At 31.5% G+C, this 5,813-nt stretch overlaps 1 long non-coding RNA gene across 2 annotated transcripts in view; it reads right to left on the bottom strand.

Annotated features, from left to right (window-relative positions):
* Window positions 1–3,987: 3,987 nt before the first annotated feature.
* Window positions 3,988–5,813, bottom strand: part of LOC107481225 (uncharacterized) — a 5,217-nt gene continuing 3,391 nt past the window's right edge. For both annotated transcript variants that reach the window (XR_001590560.3, XR_008006744.1), the window contains exons 4-5: window positions 4,532–4,641; window positions 3,988–4,276 (exon numbers count right to left, since the gene is read on the bottom strand). This is a non-coding gene — a long non-coding RNA (uncharacterized LOC107481225). The remainder of the gene's footprint in view (window positions 4,277–4,531; window positions 4,642–5,813) is intronic.

Raw genomic sequence — 5,813 nt, 5'->3', positions numbered from 1 at the left:
TAGTCACATATTTTAATATTTATTTTATATTTTAATATGTATTTTATATAAATAATTAATTTAATTGTTATATGAAAGAATTAGTTGAAAAAAAAATAACATGAAAAAAAAACTTAGTTGAACTTGATTATTAAAATAACTTATTTTATCTAGCATTCTTCTAAAAAAAATTATGCAATAATGAATAAAATATATAATAGTATATGTGGTTTCGTTTGGATTGTGTCGCATTTGAAAAATTAGTTCCGAAACTTTAAATTCATTCAATTTGTTAAAATTTAAAAATGACATCTGATTTAATTTAAAATTTTAATTTTTAGTTTTCAACTTTTAGTTTGAGTTGAGTTGGATAACCAATTTTCCTTTACCGTTTTTTTTTTTTGTTTTAAGTTGATGGCCTTTTTGAAATTCAAGTGACTCTTTGATAAACTAGGATAAGATAACTCTACAAAAAATTTGGATAAGATAACTCTACCAAAAAAAAAGGATAAGATAAGCAGTTTTAATGTAGATATGATTGTTGAGATTATAAATAAGAGAGCAACAGAGCCTAATTGAGTGCTTCACCTTCTTTTACCCGGCGTAATAACCTTTGGTAAGGAGTGTCAAGAATGGCAAACAGAATGAGAGAAAAAGAAAGGTTGGACGTTGAGTTCAAGGCTTTTTTGATCGAGCGCATTGCGCTGGTTTTCATCGTCATCGTCACTGCTTCAATATGGTGGCCATGTGCAGCACACACCGTAGTCGCTTGTTCTAGTACTGATGATCCTCACACGTGGTCGTTTATTTTTCTGGTGTTGTTTACCTACATTATCATGCCCGCATTCTATGTATTTCGGTGGTTCTATACCGCCGTGGCGAATACTGAGATGTCACCGTGAATAGAGAGAATCCTCTTCATTCTGGAGAGGTTGCTAGTGGTGGTTACGCCTGCTGCGGTTCCCCAAGAATCCATCTTTGTTAATCCAACTTTCTTAATGTATTTCTTGTCTCTTCTCGTTATTGGCGCATACTTCATCTGCTACCTCCATCGATTTTTATTCTTTGTAAGTAAATTATTTATGACTGCAAACATAATTCAATAGAAAATACATATTCTTTGTCATGTCATCGAAATTAATTAACTGCGTATTATTTTCAAGTTGAGTGTAATAGCTTCTGTTTTGATGAAACCGATATAAATTCAGCCAAAAAAGAAGAAGAAGAGGAGGATCATGATAATGGGAAATACAACAAAGAGAAAGAGGAAGAGGAAGAGGTTCACACAAGTGATGATGAATTTAAAGAGAAAGAGGAAAAAGAAGAAGAAGAGGTTCACACAAGTGATGATGAATTTAAAGAGAAAGAGGAAGAGGAAGAGAAAGAAGATGGTGCCGAGTCTACAATTTCAGAGTGGTTAAGTAAGAAGAAAAATAAAGAATGTTCCAAGTGTGAGGCAATGTTAGGTGAATGGCACTTAGTATTTGAGAAGATGGAAAAATTGGCCACAATGATTATGGAAGATGCCATGACCGAAACAAAGAAAAGGCAACAACAATTAGAAGAATTTTATAAAAAAGAAAAATTAAAATTGGATCAAGAAATCCAAACTTTAAACCAAAAAGAACAGGAATTGCTCGATACAATAGAAGAAGCAGCCAAAGATTTGTACGAAAAAGAGAAAAAAGAGCGGGAGCAAGAGAAGCTTTTATCAGCAGTAAAAGAAGCCGAAAATTTTAGACAACAAATGCTGGTTGAACATTATCGGCCACACAATAGTTGTGCATGGAACTGTCATTGGTAGTTAGTTAGAATTAGTCCAAAATTAAACTCTTCTTTTAGAGAAAATAAATATTCAATTTGATTACTAAAGTTATTCTCAAATTTTAATATAGTCTTTAAAATTTCAATTGTCTTAATTTAATTTTGTAGTAATTTTTGTTTCAGAATTAATTGAAAAGTTTAGGAACAACTATAAATTGAGGCAATTAAAATTTTAATAACTAAATTAAAATTTAAATGTAATTTTAGGATCAAATTGAATATTTTTTTTCTTCTTTTATTTTTAAATGCAACTAAAATTTTATAATTTACTGAATTTATGCATTAGGATATATTTTAATTTTCAATAAATTATTAGAATATGAAATTTATTTTATTATTTATTTATTTTTATTTTTTTTTACTGTTCTCCTTTTTCTATCCTTCTTGTGTCATGCTTGTCACCACTCCCCGTTTTAGACTGTCATGATGATGATCTTGAAAATTGAATGACTACTTTTTATGCTAATTAAATAAAATTAAACTAATTTTAAAGGCATCTGCATTCAACCTTTTTCTATATGTTCCGATGATCCCACTATAAGAACATTTTAATCTTTTTTTTGGGGGGGAGGGTTATTGTAATTTTGTTGTATTTGGTTTCATGATACATCAATTATTTGGTGTAAAATCTATTTAGGAACTACAAAAAAGATTGAAGTAGAGTAGATTTGAATTAGGAAAAATAGTTTAACACTCAATCCTGACTTAAATCACAAATGACCTCCCAAAATTTTACTCTCTTGTTCATTTGATCTTATTTTGTATGTTTGTAGTCCTATAAGGTTCTTAGCTTATTATTAAATATGAAATATTGTACTCCATATTAATTAAATAAAATTTAGTTTTTTATTTATTATATTTCATATTTAAAATTTATAATTTATAATTTATGATTTAAAATTTAAAACTTAAAGCTAAGGGTTTAAATTTCTAATTTTAACAGTTAAATTTTAAAATTCAAAATTTAAAATTTAAAATTTAAAATATACGCTTTATAATTTAAATAGCATTGCACTTCTTATTTTTTTCGGAGCATATTAACATTTATGGTCCTGTAATAGTCTAGTTTTAAAACCAGCCCTATAGAAAACTATTAGAATAATGCTAGACTCTAGAGGAATTATCAAAATTTATTATTTTTAACCATTAGTTAATTATTAATATCTAAAAGTATGAGATAAAGTATATTATTGAATAATTAAATTAAAAAAATAGACTAAAAGAATTGAGTTAATGATTAAATAATGACAAAAAAATAATAAATTCTGATGGCCATATAACATTTTTCAAATTATTATCCTTGACTCGAGATATTCACTTCTAAACTTTATTTGTTGACATTTTGCAGAAAATAAATAAGAAAAGGGCAAATACATCCTTAACCTTTTGATCCGTGGACATTTAAGTTCTCGAAGATTTGAAAATACATTTAAGTCTTTAACTTTTTAAAACCTGGACATATCGATCCCTCATGTTCACTTGGTCTGTCAGACCTAATGAAAAAATCAAATGTGACTCCCGTTGAACTAATCTGATTGATACGGGTGCACACGTGAGAGAGTTTTTAAAATTGGACAAATTAGACTCAAGGATCGATGTGTCCAGATTTTGAAGAGGTCAAAGATGTAATACCCTCTTACCCTAAGTCTTCCCTCTCGCCGTAAAGTAAAAGATAACAAAGTGACACGACAGTTCTAAGGCTTATAATATATAATATATACTACAACAAATAAGGATTTTCGCAACGGTCAAAAATCATTCCTAAAACCTTAAGCAACGGTTTTTGACCTGTGGCATATGCGACGGTAACAAAAAAACCGTCGCCATAGTTACTGGCATAGACAACGGTTTAAAACCGTTCTCGTTCATAATGTAACGGTTTAAAACCATAACTGAATAGGCAACGGTTTTAAACTATTGTCGTTTTATTATTCACAAAGCCAACAGTTTTAAAACGTTAACATTGGTGTCATTTTTTGGCAACGATTTTAATATCATTGCCATTTTGTAGTCGTCTTTAACAACAATTTTAACACACATTACCTTTTGTGACTTTTGACAACGGTTTTTTGTAATATATAATTCTTTATTTACAATAGTTTTCTCATGAATGAAATTTGTTCAACCTTTTTTTTTAGTATCAATAAATAACGTAAACTATTTGAATCAAATTATTAAAGAAAATTAATTGAACATTTACCATCAAATTTGATTTATAAAGTATTATGTAAGATCCACAATCACATTATATCATCATTGCAAATACCATAATACTAGTCTAAGTCATAACAACCTCGAACTATATCATCTAATTTTGCAAAAAAAAAACAATAATAAAAGAGAGTTGAAATAGCTAAGTAACAAGTAGGTTTATCGTCATCATGTCTACAAGTTTATGACTTTTACTCGCTAACATTTGCTCTTCAAAATTTGTGACTTAATTAAGTTTGTTTTCCCTTTCAACATGGTTTTCCTATAAACAAAGCAAAAAATAGCAAAAGTGTGAAGTATGAAGTAATCCAGCACACTACATCAAATTAAGGGTTAAAACATAAATCACCAAAATAGAAGTTTTGAAATAAAGAAATTTATTCAGATCAAGTTATCAACAAAAGGCTTGACATAAAGTGATTCATACTTAAAGTGAGCCTTCTTGTTCATTTTTTCTTCTTCATCAACTTTTTTGGTCTAGGAACACATACATATAGGGTGATCGAAGTCAAGTTACCTTTAAAGTGGGTAACGGGGAGTTCAAAGATGAATGAAGCAAGGGTAGATCCCCTGCATCTATGCATATTATTTCTCCAACAGGAAAATTTGACCCATATCTAGCTCTCCCTACAATAATATGCATTCAAAAACCCCAGAATAAAATAAGATTCAAATATCCAAGTTTCCAAATTTGAATAGAATATAAAAATATAATTTGATTAATTGAACATGCTTGCCTTAAGTCCTAATTAAAATATCAACTCAGAAAATCCTTAAGGGTTGGCATCCAAATACAATCCATTATAAATAACACTGGAAGCACAACTAATTTTGGCTAGCATGATATTTATTGTCAATTATTGACACACGTGAAACTCCGCTTATGTTACATTTGCGGTACATAGCCGGTCCCAAGCCCGGATAAAGGAGGAGGGTTGTGTTAGGTCTTCGGCAACCAACGTAAAAATATAGCCGAACCCCCCATGACATGAATCAAAGACATTATTGCGCTAAAGCTAGGTCGTTACCCGGAAGTAACGCGCCGTATGGCTCGAGTACGGTGTCAAAGCAAGAGCCGCTGCATCGGTGCCCGGATGTAGTGTTAAATGAGCAAGGGTTCTCGCGTTTTCGTGAACGGACGAGGGTAAATAAGCTAGTTCACAAAGGAAAAGGTAAAGGTCGAAGCGACAAAAGGTTGAGATTTGGGACATGGAACATAGGCACTCTAACAGGAAAGTCCATGGAGGTGGTGGATACCATGACAAGGAGGAAGATTAACATTATGTGCCTACAAGAAACGAAATGGGTTGGTGCAAAGGCTAGGGAGTTGGATTCTTCTGGTTTCAAACTTTGGTATACAGGAAAGGTGAAGAATAGGAATGAGGTTGGAATAATTGTGGATAAGCAGTAGAAGAAGGACGTCGTGGATGTCAAGAGGGTGGGAGATCGGATCATCTCTATCAAACTTGTGGTGGAGGGAGGTGCTTTCCATGTGATTAGCGCCTATGCACCGCAAGTGGGTTCGGACGAACAACACAAGATAAGGTTTTGGGACGATCTAGAGAGTTTGGTTCAAGGCATATCTTTGGGAGATAAGATTTTCTTAGGAGGAGATTTAAATGGCCATGTTGGGAGAGAAGTGACTGGATATGGGAGTATTCACGGAGGCCATGGTTTCGAAGTGATCAATATTGAGGGTAAAACTATTTTGGACTTTTCCTCAACTTTTGATCTTCTCATCGCAAATACATGTTTTAAAAAGAGAGACGAACATCTTATAACCTATAAGAGTGGCATGA

Source organism: Arachis duranensis, chromosome 3, assembly GCF_000817695.3.
Source record: "Arachis duranensis cultivar V14167 chromosome 3, aradu.V14167.gnm2.J7QH, whole genome shotgun sequence".
NCBI lineage: Eukaryota > Viridiplantae > Streptophyta > Magnoliopsida > Fabales > Fabaceae > Arachis > Arachis duranensis.
This window is presented reverse-complemented; position numbering and strand designations above follow the sequence as displayed.